General features: G+C 38.3%; 1 long non-coding RNA gene across 1 annotated transcript; it reads left to right on the top strand.

Moving 5' to 3' along the window:
- Positions 1-802: 802 nt before the first annotated feature.
- Positions 803-2,055, top strand: LOC146550198 (uncharacterized). The gene is made up of 2 exons (XR_014890182.1): positions 803-1,253; positions 1,811-2,055. It is a non-coding gene; the product is annotated as an uncharacterized LOC146550198 (long non-coding RNA).
- Positions 2,056-17,085: the final 15,030 nt, after the last annotated feature.

The following is a 17,085-nucleotide window of genomic DNA, read 5'->3' as shown; positions in this document are numbered from 1 at the left end:
GAGGAAAAAACTCTTTGGGATTAAGAAAGCACTTCAGAAGGAATGACATTACTAAAAGCCAAGCATATCCATTTGGACAGTACTGCTAGTTAAGCCAGCATCACAGCACTTTAATGTCTCTCTTGTCCCCCTCCACACACACACACACACACACACACACACACACACACATACATAATTTTCTTAAGACACGATTTGGTTCATCTGCTTGAACTGCTTTATTACGTTTTTTTCCAGTTCAATCCTCTGATCCCCTCAGCAATCCCTGGGGTACAGCAGGAGAAGGACGCATGACGTGATTAATGGGCAGCAGAGGTGGCTGATGGGACATTGGGAGAGGGTATTTGTGTGGTAGGGGGATGTCAGTGGGCACGCCAATATTGAATCATTGCAAGCAATTGTAACATTTCATTTTAAATGAAATGGATCTCTGAGTGCATTTGATGCTATCACCTGTAGAAAACAGTGACATCATGCAGATGGATTTGCTTCTATAATCATGAAATGCCTAAGTCTCAAAATAAGATGCATTGTAGGAACCAGGTATGACAAGTTGTCTCTGGTTCTTCGGCCTAGATTTGACCATTTCCAAAAAGCTGTCCTTTATTATAATGGTACAGAAATACAAAAGTGGCTGAAAAATGTATAAAGCACTTGGTTGAGGTAGGTAAAAGTTAGCAGTATGTGAAAATGAGATTCTGAGGTTAAACACTGATATCCAGACACTCTGACACTAAACCACTTTGGCCTTATTTTCTGCTGTTCCACGTTTAGTATGGGCAGAAATCTGTGCCATCAGAAACTGAATTTGAATAAGTTCAATTTGAATTTGAATTGCTCCGATTGAATCTGAATTGTAACTTGAATAAATGCTTTTGAAAACTGAATTTGAATTAGTCTAATTTGAAATTGAATTTATGGTTTGAAAATGATCATCACTAAATTGAAATTGAATTTATATTTTGAAAATGAATTGATTTGCTTTGAAACTGCATTTTATCCTTTAAAAATTCAGCTCTCGAATAATTTCAGTTTCACTTCTCACCATTCAGTTTCAGTTCTACAATTCAATTTCAGTTCCAAAATTCAGTTTTTTGGAACTTACATCCGGTTCCGGTTCAAGCGCAGATTAATAGAACTACGTTTTACTAGTGGACCGAAAGTGTTACCGACGGGAATCTACAGCGTCTTGAGCTGAATTAAGACTTCAGAAGTCATTCGTCATGTCGAATGACCAGCGGATAAACTCTCAGGTTGGTAATAAATGTATTACATGTATAAGAACAAGCGTCATGTTAACAAAAGATAGCCGTAAGGTAACTGTTATGCTTATTGTAGCTGTTAGCTAAAAACGCTAATTTAGCGTAGTTTGCCCTGAATTCAGCTTTGACAACAAATATGATCGACTGTTTCTAGTAGAATTCCAAAGTTGTCATCTTGTACCCTCTCAGAGTGCCCCTCTGTATGCTTGCAGAGACCCCTACAGTAGGGAAACATGCAAAACGGTGCCCAAACCTTTGTGTTTTAGCTTTATTTATGTCTTACACAGCATCCCAACTCTTTAGCTAACTTAATAACTTTAGCTAAAGTGAATAGTTAGTCTAATTCATTAGTGCAGCATTACTGGATCATCTCTGTTTGAAGTGATATAATATGATATACAACTATCACTGTGTTTAACTACCATAATAATTCTTAGGGTACTGAGTGCATGCTTAATTAGATATATTTTTTTAAACATGCTGCTCCATTACTATGTTTGACAGGCTGAAGTTGTCGGGTCACCTCCTAAATCGACCATCTTTTACAGGTGTTTTGTGCCAGAAATGGAGTGTCCACTGAAGACTGAAGATACTGAATCTCTACGCCTTGCCATTGATCCCTATTGTGCCTTCATCTAGACAAGAGACATTAACTTAACCACTCTCATATGCTCTGTACCTACATCACATTCCCTGACAGTCGTAGCTTGGCTCATCTGAGGGTGAAATTATAAGAATGTGTTATTTTGCAAAGTGCTCTCTAGTGTTCCTAAATAAAATATGGCATTGAGGTCATTTCTTTTGAATTAATCCCTTCTTCTGAAATATAAGAACCTCTTCTGGTTTTAATGGCACTTTGGATTTCCTGACTTTCCGTTCCACTTCCAAACCCAAATAGATGCTGACACAGTAACATGGAAGAGGGAAAGACGTTGGAAAGGACTACTACAAATAAACCTAATGCCTAACCATGAAAAGTGTAAAATAAGAACAACAATAATAATAAAGATAAAAGATGAAGTAACAAGTTTTTAGTTTATTCCAAATGATCATCCAGATGTCTGTGACATGTGATGACAAACACCATAATGGAAGGCCTTAGTCATCACATGCTTAAACTCATATATTTTTGCATATGCTGAACAGGCAGTCAGACATGCTGTAACTGTGGGGTAGAAAACAGCATGAACACCATACGGCAGGGGTCTCAAACTCCAGTCCTCGAGGGCATGGAAAAGTTGCATGACTCCAGTCCACCCTTGAGGACTGGAGTTTGAGACCCCTGTCATATGGAATATGACAGGTGTGGTTGAACTGCATGAAGACTCTGAAGTTTGTCTTCTCTTCTGGCAGGACAGGAATGTGGCCTTGTCCTGTGAGCCACAGTAAGGATGTACTTAGAGTAGAACTGGACTGTCACCGGCCTCAGGCTCTTCACCCTTTTCAAAGACAAAGCAGTCATTTAGATAAAATATTAGATATTGTTTACCTGTAAATGCACAAAGAGAATTTAGAAATGTAATTATTGTCAAGAGTGAACAAGCACTGATAGTGTAATCTACAGCTGTGGCCAAACGTTTAGAGAATGAGAAGTGTTGTTTGCTTATTTACAAAGTTTGCTGTTTCAGTGATAGTTGTATATCATATTATATCACTTCAAACAGAGGTGATCCAGTAATGCTGCACTAATGAATTAGACTAACTATTCACTTTAGCTAAAGTTATTAAGTCAGCTAAAGAGTTGGGATGCTGTGTAAGACATAAATAAAGCTAAAACACAAAGGTTTGGGCACCGTTTTGCATGTTTCCCTACTGTAGGGGTCTCTGCAAGCATACAGAGGGGCACTCTGAGAGGGTCCAAGATGACAACTTTGGAATTCTACTAGAAACAGTCGATCATATTTGTTGTCAAAGCTGAATTCAGGGCAAACTACGCTAAATTAGCGTTTTCAATTCAAATTCAAATTTAACTTATTCAAATTCAGTTTCTGATGGCACAGATTTCTGCCCATAGTTTAGGGCTCATTTTTTTCTAATGGCACTAAATGTAATCTGACTGTTGATGCACGACTGGTTTGAGGTTTCTCTGTTTCAGACAAAACATAACATCATTGTTGGCTTGGACCTGCCAGTTTTATAATCTTGCTGTCATTTAGCTCCATTATGACAGTAAATACAAGAGCAGAAGCAGATACTTCCAGGGTAAAAATTCGATGACCTAACTTTTCAAAGCCTGACATGAAATGAACAGGCAAAAGGCCACCATGTAAATGAGGCCATTTCCTCTAAAATGTCATGATATGGCATATTTTACCAGTGCCTCCTGAAACAAGCAAAAGCAAACAACAACAAGCAGGTATTATGGTGGAACTGGAGTTAAAGGTAATTTCAGTGTCTACCTGTGAACGCTGCAGTGTTCCTCCTGACATGTCACTGTTGCTTTTGTGTGCGTGTGTGCACGCATGCCTGCTCGTGCGCGTGTGTTATATGACAGAGAGAAAGAGACAAGGGTAGACAAAATGTGCCCCTCTAGCCTTTGTAATTATGTGCCAATTTTCTCCCCGTCAGTTGCCTTTATCATCCCTCTTAGATCTCACCTAGGGGTCGGAGACTGTCACACTCTGGCACCTCCATCTCTCAATGTGTGCCGGATGAAATGTAGAAGTCCTCCCATTGACCTCTGCCTGCCAGCTCCCGCTTCCCTCTCCCCCTTATTTGTTTCCTCGTAACAGGAGACATTTGGAGATAAGAATAATTATCAATCAGCAATCTCAGCAGCTTTTTATGCAGCCACTGAAGAGGAGACAGTGGATGGGTGTTACTTTCTGACACTGACTTGAGATGCCATGATAGATAGTCGCTGTCATGGCTGCACATCTCCTGCTCTCAGAAAATGATCTGTAAGAGATTTCAACATGAGGACAAACAACATTAAACTTATTTTTTTATTAAAATTGACTAAAATGCATGCTATAGGAAGTAATTTTATATTTATATTTTAATGACTGTGAAATATGTAAAAGAAAAAAAAATAACATTTAGGCTTCAAATCACCAAGAAACCTGACATTTTGCAAGCAGACCCTTGGGTTAAATTGATGTCAGTGGCCTTAGTGTACACTCATGTGACATGATGCTTCACCCTAGCATGGAAAGAAAACTAGTAATAACAATCCCCCATCATATGTGACATTTGGGCAAGCAAAACTATAGGATAGGAGACAAGAATAAAGAGCATATCACTGGGCTGCACACAGCCTTCCACCCTAACATGCAAGTTACGGTTGCACAAGAGAAGGTAATCCCACTTAAGCCTTAATTGTCTGGCATTCCTCATTTTTAAAATGTCACAACTCTATTGCTCAGAGAACATTTCTGTCAGCCCAAGGGGACAAGGCATAATTAGAAAATATGTTCAACTCAAGGAAAACATGATTGAGCTTAGATGCCTCTCAAGGTTTTCAGCATCACTTGTTTTCTAAGCCACGCGCGAGGAACATTGTGTTTTATACAGCAGTGAATTTCCATGTTGGAGGCGGCTCTGGTTAGTTCACTTTCTCATTTGATTCTAATATAAAATAATAAAATAACTTGCCAACGTTTTGGAACCGTGAGGCTTTCTCTCGGCTTAAAGTGAGACAAATTGTGGTTTTCTGATAATAGACATTGACATGCCAATTAGGTCGGCCCCACTGCGTGGTCAACCAAATGGACCCCAGCTGTCCCTATTAAAGCAGATTGATTCCTGCTTTAGCTGAGTAGAAACACCAATTGAGTTTAACAGTTTGTTGTTGTTGTTTTGGATTCCAAAAGCAGCAATCCATGTGAGATAATAACCACTGGTCTCATCTTTTTTTTCTTTTCAGCAGACAGTAAAATATCACATTTAATCAAACTGTATGCAATCTGCCAACTGCAGATGTCAAATTAGGCCAGTGTGTCTGCATGGTCCACCTTCTCATTTACTGAGTCTTACAACATGGTGAATAACAGATATTTTCCAGTTTTCTGCAATCTTCTAACTTTCTCATGCAAGCTGAATGATTGATTAGCCATGTTTAAGTATAGATGTGGTTATTAAAAACCTACCTCGCTGCCTTTCAGGTAGAATTGCCTGTCTTGACACTGAGACTCAGCTGGACATTTGACAGGTCGGTGTAGTTCATGCATGGGGGTGTTATTTCTCCCAGAAGTTAGAGCTGCATCCACCTACGCCATTTCAAGTTAGGGTGACAATAGACTCGATCCTGGTGGCAGAATTCTGTTTTTTAATTTCGTCTACAGAGTTTGTTGAAAGAAGGAAGTTCACAACTTTCAGCTTTAGGGACCTGGTGTCAAGATGTTTCAAAGCACTGAAAAAACAAGTTTTTAAAAAGCCTCTAAATGTCTGTAATCACAACACAGTAAATGAGTAAGTCTGTACAGTAAGCAGTAATTGTTTGCTTCTCTCTCTTTTTTAAATTCTTAATCTAGCACCTCATTGCTTTGTTTTCGAAACTGCTCAACTAATGATTATGAACCTTTTTTTTAAAAAACAGACTAGCAAAACACATTGCTTAATTGTGTTTTTGCCTTAATTGCCAAACAAAGAAGTGCTTAGCATGTGAGTAAAGATGTTTTTAAACTACGCTACAATGACCCTGAATTTTGAGGGTCTATTAAAACATGATTCCGTACCCCCGGTGTACAGCTACAGCCTGAAGAGCTCTGTTGTCTCCACATTGTGTCATCACCATCTGTTTTTACATCTGGGACCCCATTTCCCCACAGAAAAGCTGTCGAACATCATCTCATCTATATTTAGTGAGGCTAATATCAACTGGTGTTGACATTCCCTTCTCTCATTACACTGTTATCACAACCTTGCAACCTTTGAATTAATTAGCTGCTGCAAGTCAATTAGCCTCCCCAGCAAATGCACCCTGCCTGTCAAAACACCCTTCAAAACCTTGAGACTCCAAGAGTTTTAAAATAACTGCTTGGGGTTGAATCTCGCTTGTTGGCAATTGTCAGCTCGGCTTGCATCAAATAAAGAGTAAAGCTAATAGCTTTTTATCTTTGATGAACCTTCACGCAAGCTCAAAAACTGTTTAATGACTTTAAATTGAATTTAGGTCAGATACCATTTTGCTCACAGTTGTTTTGCAGGCTATATTTTGGGGCATTATGCCCTCTAATTTTTTCTCTCTCTACAATATGACAGCATGCCAACCAGAGCATGAGAATGAATGCTTTATTACTCACTGGTACTTTTACTTTGCCTAAATCCAAAAGCATATCATTGCAGCATACATGTACTGCACAAATGTAATTTACTCACAAATCACATTACACATTAAATCATAAATGAATACATATAGTCTCGTGTGTAAATGTTCAATTCATGTTAAATTCATTTTAGATGATAGCTTCCAGCTGGCATTTTTGTCCGTTTAGTTTGTTATTTATATCATGTCCGTTGTTCCGCTTTTATTTATAGTACACCAATATTACAATCAAGCCAAAACCTCCGAGACTGAAAACTGCAGCAAGAATGTAAGTGCCAAAAACATGTGTTTGATTGGCCACCTGAGGTTGGCTCCAAACGTGAGTCAGTTGATTTTAAGATACCCATTTTAAAAATAAATACATTTAAAGGTTGGTAGAAAAAGTAAACATCCTGAGGTTAGTTGGTAACTTAGCATCCTCCTGTCCAAATATGATCACCTTTTCTTCCACATGACCAAGATGTCACTGCCTCAAAACAGGACTTTACAGACTAATGGCTTATGCTGGGTTGTTGCATCTCTTATTAACATATGTAAATGTATTTTTTCTATATTTCACTGTGTAAACTCATTGAAGTTTGCAGACATTTGTTCCTGCCACAGCATTTCAGTCTGGTTGAGAACTAGACTTTGACTGGGCCACTGCATCACTTCAGCCATTCTGTTGTAGATTTGCTGCTCTGCTTAGGAACATTGTCTGGTTTCTAAACCGAGAAGGATAATTGTGTTAGACGGATGGATACAATACTTTGGTATACAGAGAAGGTCATCTCAATAACAGGAAAGTGCCCAGATCCTGTGGCTGCAACAAAAGCCCAAATCATCACCCCTCCATCAACATGCTTGACAGCTGGTGTAATGTGTTTGTGCTGATATGCTGTGTTTGGTTTTCTCCAAATGTTGTGCTGTGAATTATGGTCAAACATCTCCACTTTGGTCTGATCTATCAAAGGTTACAGAAGTCTTGTGCTTTACTCAGATTCAAGTTTGCAAACTTAATCCATAGTAACATGTTTTTTTCTAAGTAAGAAGGTTTCCTCTTGGAAACCATTCCAAACCAGCCATACTTGTTCAGTCTTTTTCAGTTGTGCAGTCATGAACTTTAGCATTAAAGTTGCAAACTGTGGGCTGTAGAGTTGTTTTTTGGAGTTTCTTTGAGCACTTCATGCTCTGGCCTTGGGATGAATTTGCTGGAACGTCCACTCCTGGGAAGATTGCGGCATTGTATTATCATCAACCTGAATGCTCCAGGCCAGCAAGCTGGCACAACTTCTGCTTTTAGAGGTGATGATACTACTACCTACCCTCTCATTACTGTGTAGGCAGTAAGAGTTTTCCACAAGACTTTATCCATTCCTGGGAAAACTTTTTTTTTCACAGGAGTGTAAATTATACTCTAAGAATATTTGCTGTGCTCTGGATCTTAATGAATAATGAAACAAAACAAAAAGTAGTTGTGGTCGTGGTCGACATAGTGATGAATATAAAATGTAGCCTCACATTTTGATGTTTCCACATGGGCTCTTGTTCCTGCTGTGAGCCAAATTTTATCAGGTACTTGCTCCTGAAGTGAAACAGAGGACTCTATTGATTAACTGTGCCCTTAAAGGCACATTTAAAAATAACTTTTAAAAATGCATATTAAAAATGGTGCTCAGCAATCACCTAGTTTCTCTGTTGTTAAAAATAAATAAATAAATAATAAAATAAAAAAAGAGAAAGCTTCCATTTTGTTTTATTTATTTATTTTTGGTTTGCTTTGTTTTGTTTTTCAACTGACTAGACTGTGATTTATGCTGCTTGTATAGAATGACCTCAAAAACTCTCTTTGAAAAGGTTTTCAGTGAGTCATTTATAAATATAATGATGTCAAGGGCGTGTGTCTGCTGTGGGCACGTTTTTTGTTTGTGTTTATATATTCATATATATTCACATTAACCCCTTCTGCTGGGATTACATGCGCAGGAGCGTTCCAACATTATATAAGGAGACACTGTCCAGCCACATTATTAGGTACACCTTGCTAGTACTGTTTGCTAGTTTGCAATTTGCATCATAACTGCCTTAATTCTTCGTAGCATAGATTTAACAAGGTGCTGAAAAGATTCTTCAGAGATTTTGGTCCATATTGACACGATAGCGTCACAGTTGCTCCAAATTTGCCGCTTGCACATCCATGATGGGACTCTCCCATTCCACCATATCCCAAAGGATCCTCATTAGATTGAGCTCTTGTAACTCTGGAGGCCATTTGAGTACAGTGAACTCATTTTCATGGTCAAGAAACTCGTTTGAGATGATTTGAGTTTTGTGACATGGTGCATTATCCTGCTGGAATCAGAAAAGGGTTCATTGTGGTCATATACGGATTTACACAGTTAGCAATAACAATGCTGGTAGGCTGTGGTGTTTTATTTGAGTTACTGTTGCCTTCCTATCAGCTCGTCTGGTCAGCCATTCTCCTCTGACCTCAGACATCAAGAAGGCATTTTTACCCAGAGAACTGCCATTCACTGGTTATTTTCTTCTCTTTTTTGGGACCTTTCTCTGTAAACCCTGCAGATGGTTTTTTGAGAAACTGTGCCACATTCAGAGTCATCAAATCACCTTTGTCCCCCATTCGGAAGCTTAGATTGAATTTCAGCATGTGTAATCATGACTACATGCCATGTGACTGGTTGATTAGATGACAATCAGTTGAACAGGTGTACCTAGTAAAGTGACTAATTAAATAAGTCTGTGGTAAATAAATGGCAGAGGTGTTGGGGTGGGAATAAAACCAACCAGGGAGCTGAAACTCAAACCATGAACTCCAAATGCAGGCAAGGTTCCTCCCAGATCTTTTAGGGGCACTGAGTGGCTGCTCTGGGTTTCAGGTCATGCTTGAAATGGATTTTTCTGGCTGTTACAGTCACTGAGAATATGCCTCAACTGCCAAGAGGTAGATGAGAAATAGAGTTGTTAGACCTACAACAGAAACAATTATTTATGTCCCTGTGAGTTTCGTGGCTGGATTTATGATTCTTTTACCCGTCTCTTGAAAATGCAATGCTATCTAAAACTAAGATATTATAAAAACACTCTGCACTCTGTCTGAAGTCCCAGATCAAAGTTATACACACACACTTTTTAGTGATGTAAAATTGCAAATCAAGTTTTTTAATTGTAACTTTTTCTTTTTCCTTTCATGCACCTTTACATTACATCTTGTTTTCATTACATTCTACTCTGTACTACTTCGATTTATTTTTTTCACAGAGAATTGAGTAGAACATGTTTGTTGTTCTGGATCCCTTCTACTCGGTAACGCAGTTTAACTTGCCTTTGTGCTTTTGTGTTTGAAAGATGCGGTACAAATAAACTTGCAGTGTTTTGCCTTGGCATACAGATAGTTTATCACTTAGAGTAAAGGGAAATATAGTGTGAAAAACAACAGAGGGAGTGACAGACAGTTAGAGGTATTGATGCATTTCGGCAAAAGCTACAATAAATCTTGACCTGCTGTCTACCTGTCAAAACAGTGGTGCTTTTTCTGAGAATCGCTTCTGTAAAGATGTGAAATTCAATTTAAAGCAAACCGTTTTGTTTGAGCAAATTCAGTGTTTGTGTGGTGTATGATTTGTGGGATTTCAGAAATGATATACCGACTGGCGTAGCCTTGCATATCCAGGTTTTATTTTTCCATGCAGCTTTTTCCCAAGCACGTGCCTCGTGTTGCTTTTAATCAAAAGCATTGTCATGTAGGATTCATATTCATTCCTTTTCCACACTAGCGGATGCAATCGAAACGGCGCCTGTGTATAAACAGCAAATCTCTATCCTGGAATATAGATCAACACGGGGAAAATGCAAAAGCACATGGATGAAAAAATGGCGGGGGAAAAGAGATAGATTGAGTCATGAATTTGAATAAGTGTGGAGGGAAATGGCACAGGTTAATAACAGGGATAAATCATATCTTTCTCACGGCTTGAGGCTGTGGCTTGTCAATCCTTCTTTGTCGTTAGTCATCCTCTCTCAAAGACCTGACAGAAATACAAACGCATAAATAGAGGAGACAGAAATCTCTAGCAGCAATTCTGACCTTGCTTCTCAGAAAAATCAAATGAACAAAGTGACTTAGATTCAAAAGCAGACAGTGCAAAAGCGCTTTGCTCATATCTTTACACCAGTTTCGTCTGTTTTCAAAACTCAAGAACACACACTTTTTAATTAATTATTATGGGGATGCTCAGAATGAATACAATGCATTCAACCACCCCCCCCCCCCCCCCCCAAAAAAAGAAACGTATCTATGAGACAATTCTATTCTTGTGAAAACGGTGTATGAAATACATCTTTACATATAGTATGATGTTCCAAACTTAGCCACTACCTAGGTCAATATTCAAGTCGCCTATTAATTTTTCATGACCAAGGATTCACAGGTAGCAAATTTCACAGCTCGTCATTGGAACGATTGTGTTTCGAGCAGGAGTTAGCCTGAAACACAATAGCTCCGAGGATACCCGAGCTCCTCTGGGGTAAACTGAGGTTAATAACAATAATATGCAGTGGCTTTCTTGGGTCTTGAGGTCAGACATTGTGTTCTCACAATGTTAGGTTCCGCTAAACATTCATAAGCCCAGTGAAAATTGATTGATACGGCCATATAGCCAATAGTTCTCCTGTGGCTGATGCAAAGAAAAGCTTGGCTCATCCATTAATGAAAAAGGAAAAGCATGAACAAAATGTTAAAATCCAATGTAATGATTTCAGATAGTTAGTGTTTCTTTGCTAAGATTTTCCCACTCCATAATTAAGTGAGATGTTGATATTTTTGAAATGTCAACATTACTGCTGTAGTTAAAGGAAAAGAAGAATGAAGCCAGGTAATGGTGCATCAGTCAGCACAGGAAATGTAAGAAATTTCTATCAAAGATAACAAAGCAAGAGCGTGAATTACACGACCTGGGGAACGTGTTAAATAACATGCGCCGTTGCAAAACGTGTGCGTGTCTGTAGAATTTGCACTCGGGCTAGAAGGAAATCAGGAACGCTGATTGGTAGCGAGAAGAAGAATGGAGATGAGGCACAAAAGTAGCTGAAACTTTTAACAAGCGAGCAGTGTGATAAGATGGGACTCCAGAATGATGTTTGAGCCATTATGCCTGTGAGACAGACTTTCAGTCACACACACTGATATGCACAGTTTCCATAGCGACACACGTTTTTTTTGTGCCGAAAATATTACTTTTTTGTCTGATAAAATAAAACATAAAGGTTCAGTCAATGGGAAGGATTGCTGAATTTTAAATGTGTGAGTGTCAAAAAGGAAGTATCAGTCTAACTTTTTAACTCAGATGGATTTGCCAGATGTCTCACTTTGTGGCTCTGAGTGTTAGCTTTGTTTTCTCAACTTGCAACACATCACAGTTAATGTGACATAAAAATATTCAATTATGCAGCAGGTATATATTTTCTGAAATGTTTTTGTATATGGACTATATTTTCTTCTGCACTCACAGGTTGGGACACATCCTGCACTTCTCTTGCCTCTGATTTTTGGCAGTTAAGAGGAGCTTAACAAAATTTATTTTGAGTGTTTATGAGGGAACCATGATAACTGGTTTGAGAGTAACTGGCTTAACTATTAAAACAAGTGTAAAACCAGACAGGAGTGTAAATAGTACAAAAATAAAATTAATCTACATAAAATTGACCCTTTAATGAATCAGATATCAGTTGTGTGACTTCTGTTATGTTGCCTGGTTTGTGAGTGCACACGATTTTACACACTTTCGCCCAAAAGTGTCATCTCCAACTAACAAACACACAGAGACCCGACTCTGCAGATGTTCCTCCAGAGAAGCTGCTTGCCTGTTTGTGCTGCTCAAATATAAACTGTGTGAAGGCTGACAGCGACTGGGAACATCCACGGCGCCACAGTGAAAGTATTTTATTGCCGCTTTAACTTGCTGGACAGTTGGCCCTTCTGCTTTGGCTTCTTTTAGTGATCACTAGAGCTAATATTTCTACAGATACTTAATTTTTGATCACGGGGTTGCACAAAGACAGCTATCATGTTATTAGAGGAGATGGCAAAAGTACACAAGTAGAAATACTTGTGTTTAAAAAATACTCTAGTTAAAGTTGAAGTGCTGATTCAACATATTTATTCAAGTAAAAGAGGAAAAAGTATAGGCTCTGAAATTTAGCAGACACATTTAGTAAGAAAGTTGCTCTCTGAAGGGCATTTCTACCAGCTAGTTTTATCCAAAGCTAATCCAACCTGATGCTAAATTAATATAATAATAAAATAATATTAGTAAAAAACTTTTTTTCTCTTTCTTTTTACTGTGCCTCCACACTTCAACAGTACAGGCTGTGATCAGCTGACCTGCTCTTACTGCTGCTCTGAGGTTTACTGCTCTTTATTGATTTACACAGCTGAATTTAGCAAGATGTAACCCACTATTTCAATTAGTATCAAGCTCGGCTTGCCAAAAAATATATCCAGCAAAATTACATGGTCGGTGTAAATGGCTGCATCAATAATAAATGAGTCTGGAAAATAATACACAAAATTCACAAAATATTCACATAAATAAATAAAGTGTCCCGGGTACTTAAATTTAATAATCGAAATTTTAATCATATACGTAGTAGCTTAAATATGAATGTTGCAAAAACTTATTTTTACTCAATGATTATTTCTCATATAGATTATTGTTTGACGTCTTGGTCACTTGCTTGTCCAACAACACTTAAAATTATTGAAAATATTTATAAAAGAAGTTTAAAATTACTTAACAAAAAATTGACTTCCTATCCCCACTGTCATGTGTTAAAAAACATAAATTATTGAACTTCAATAATTTAGTGAAACTTAAAAGAGTGTGCTTAATATATAAAGTTTTACACTCCCTTGCTCCACCACCACTAAAGGAGTTCATTAGGCGTAAAGAAAGCTTAGAAAGGACCACTCGAGCCACAACCTGCTGAGACTTGTTTATACCCCACAGACGGACAGCATTTGGGCAGAACGTCCTCTCTATCCAGGGTGGCCACTGGTGGAACAGTCTTCCTCAATCCATTAGAGAATGCTCTACATTCAAATTGTTTAAGATACAGGTTAAAAATTGGTTATGGACAAATCAAGTGTGTGATCATGTATAAGTTGTATAGTTTTAATGTTTTACTTGGGAATAGAATGGTATGTATGTGTGAGTTTGGTGATGGAGTTCTTATTATGTATAAATTATGAACTTTTTTATGAATTAATATGTCCATTTTCTGGACAACAGATGGAAATTAGCCTTTGGCTATAATCTGGTATGTTTATAGCCATGTAACTTCTTTTTTACATGTATGTTCATTAACATCCACTGTCCCAAATAAATAAATTAAATTTTATGTGTCCTGTGTGTAAAGGCCTTAAGAATTAGCCAGCTATTGTGACTAGCTATGCTAACCTGCTGCACTCAGTTTATTATGGTGCTTTAAAGCCACACTGCTGCAGAGACAAAGGAAATAAACAACCACAAATATTTTCATCACCTCCAAAAGTAGGAAGAATAAAATACACATGAGCAAAGACAACATTTTAGGCACTAACAACAGATACTCAGCACCACTGTAGTTAGCATCTGAGGGTAGTTGTTACAATAGTAATAGCCTACATAATCAACAGTGTTGGGGTCTTTACTTTAAAAAGTTGTGTATTACGTATTGCTTGTTGCCTTATTATTATAATACAAAACGTAAAACACATTGCAAAATAATTTATTACACTACTTTCATGTTACTCTGTAACACTTCATATCAATTACCACTTTAATTGTACAAACAAGTACAGATACTGCTCATCGTTGCCTTTGTTGAACATCATGCTGAGCTGGGGTTGGCATGCATTCACCTTTAACATCACTCTGGATTCTTGGTCAGGTTTGTTTTAGCATCCTGTCTGTGCAAATGCAAATAGCTGATCCTGTATTTGCAGTGTAATGCAGTTGTTTCTGTCTTGGACTTGGTTTGCACTTCACTGTCACAGCAACAAGGTAATGTTCATATATCCATGATTCAAATGTTACAGACTGCTCCTTTTTCCTCCTACCTGGCAACACACTGAACTCTGCTGAATAGAAAAAGCATGGCTGATGTTATTTTTGTTAGTTTTTTTATTTCTATATGCCCAATCCTGCAGATAAATGGATAACCTGTGTAACACAAGTAATGACATAATAACTGTATACTATATAATTACTGACATAATAACGGTAATCTGATTGCTAAATTTAGTACAATTATCTGTTACAGTACTGCATTACTGAAAAGTAATCTATTGTTGTAACATATTGTAGCATATTACACTCCACACCGCTAATCAAAACTTGCTTCCAACCACTGACCCATCACTGTCAGTCTGAGTTACTCTGCAATTAAAGGGATCATTGCAATCTGGCCCACACACCAGTGCTAGGTTCGGTTTTGAAGTAGTGTATTTGCATGCAGCGACATACTCTAATTTTGACAGCAGCTGTGAACAAACAGAGTGGCTAGTCGTTCATGCAACGTGCTGAATTCATATTGCATTTGGGCGAGACAGACCTTACAAAGCTAACTGGCAGACAGAGTAAGAAAACCTTGTATTGCCCACTAAGTCGGTGCTCCTAAAAGGACGTAACCTCATGTCAAAAACCATGAATAGCCTGATATTTAGCATGCAGACATGAGCGTGATATCCATCTAACAACTCTTAGCAAGAACACAAATCATCATATCAAAGTGGTCCCTTTCTAAAAAGCATTCAAAGACATCAACAGGTACAGTTTGAATTTTCCAGAGTGAACAAGCTATGAAGCGTGACAACGTGAGTAACAAGGATGTGATAAATTCTGTGCAGTGATGTTTGATTAAACAAATGAGAGGAATAAGACTGCAAACAGAGTGGCGGTTCTTTTCCAAGCTGCTATTTCACCTCATGAATGTCAATGAGGAGGTGGTGCGAGGTTATATATAGTCGAAGATTGAATGCTGGGTCTATCCCTCTGCCTGATAATGCCCCTCTGTTTGTCTTCATGTGTAGATGGAGAGATGTTTACGCTTACAGCTACAGAGCCCTAGCATCACGCTCAGCTCTCCCATACAGAAAGAGGCAGAAAGAGTAAAGAGAACGAAAGGAAGGCTTAGAAATAGAAGGACAACGAGCCTGAGTTATATTTGTAGAAAATGCCTGTAGCAGGCACGCAGACACAAATACACTCACATGCAGATAACTCAGTAGACAGTGTGTGGGCCATGCCCTTCCTGTGACGCCAGCTCAGTGGACACACACAGCATGCAGGAGTCATCCCTGGCTGCCATGGATAATTACCATAATGACTGTAAAGGCCCAGACCTCCAGACCACTGTAAAAATAGCCCACGAGCATATACAATACCAAAATACTAACTGATGTCTTATTGAAATAAAAATTAGACAAGTGAGGCATTGATGTGTGGCATCTCACTAATCCCGCCATCTTTTTGACATTGTGAATATTATTCATGGTCAGCAGTCAGAATTAATGATGATGAAAAAGCCTTCCATAAACTGTATATAGTACAGGCTCATATACACAAAAACTTGTATTTCTTCACAAATGCTGAGATATTACCTCAGTGCTCTCTAGGACATACCTGCAATTGCCCTGCCAACGTTTTTCAAAGGGTAAATAATCTTGAAGCTTCACAGATCATACAGAGCTGCTGAATAATGCATGCTCAAAATTACAGTTGCCGCGATAGCCGCCTCAGTTGTATCACCGCACCCTCTCTCTCTCCTATTGATCACGGCCCATAATTCCCTCTGTCTAAAAAGCGGGATGTCACAGGAAAGACTCCGATAGGATATTCTGCTTTGTCATCCTTGGGAGAAAAAAAATGAGTCCCCCTGTCTGCAGTCTCACTGCAAGTGAAAATTGCACACTCCACCAACCCAAGGATACGAGCTTTGGAAATAATGCCTGTGGAAAAGCCTGAAATAACACTCGGAATACATACGTACCTCTGCTTTGGTGATTCTCTGTGTTGAACCATCCTCATTGCTTGGTTTACTACACATTACTTGTGTCTATGGTTTTCTATAACCCTCAGCAGGATGAAGTCCATAAACAAAGCCATTATTTATGACTGTGGGCAGCTCACAACCAGTTCAAGTGAACATGGAAACTCCGCAGTTTATTTAAAAAGACCAACTGATGATGATGATATAGCTTGAAAAATAGCTCAAATCCAACTAATTCCCATAAAATATAAATGATTTTCATGATGTTTGACCTTGTTTTTATTTGTTTGTGTCAAAAACGTTTCAATAACATGTATTTTGCACTTTTTTTTAAATGCACAGTAAGCTTCCTCTTGAAATGCCTGAAATTAAAAGGACTGTGTGGTAAAACATGGGGTAGCTTTTATTGTGAAGCATTCACTGCAGAAGCAGTGGGGTTTTTTGTTGTTTGTTTGGGGGAGATTAGCAGTGAAAGGTATTTGACCAAACTGAAAAGAAAAAAATTGCAACCATTTTCAGAATCTTTTTATT

Source organism: Mchenga conophoros, linkage group LG20, assembly GCF_057382185.1.
Source record: "Mchenga conophoros isolate Kocher_MC1m ecotype Shallow Benthic linkage group LG20, M_conophoros_male_GT1.1, whole genome shotgun sequence".
Taxonomy (NCBI): Eukaryota; Metazoa; Chordata; class Actinopteri; order Cichliformes; family Cichlidae; genus Mchenga; species Mchenga conophoros.
This window is presented reverse-complemented; position numbering and strand designations above follow the sequence as displayed.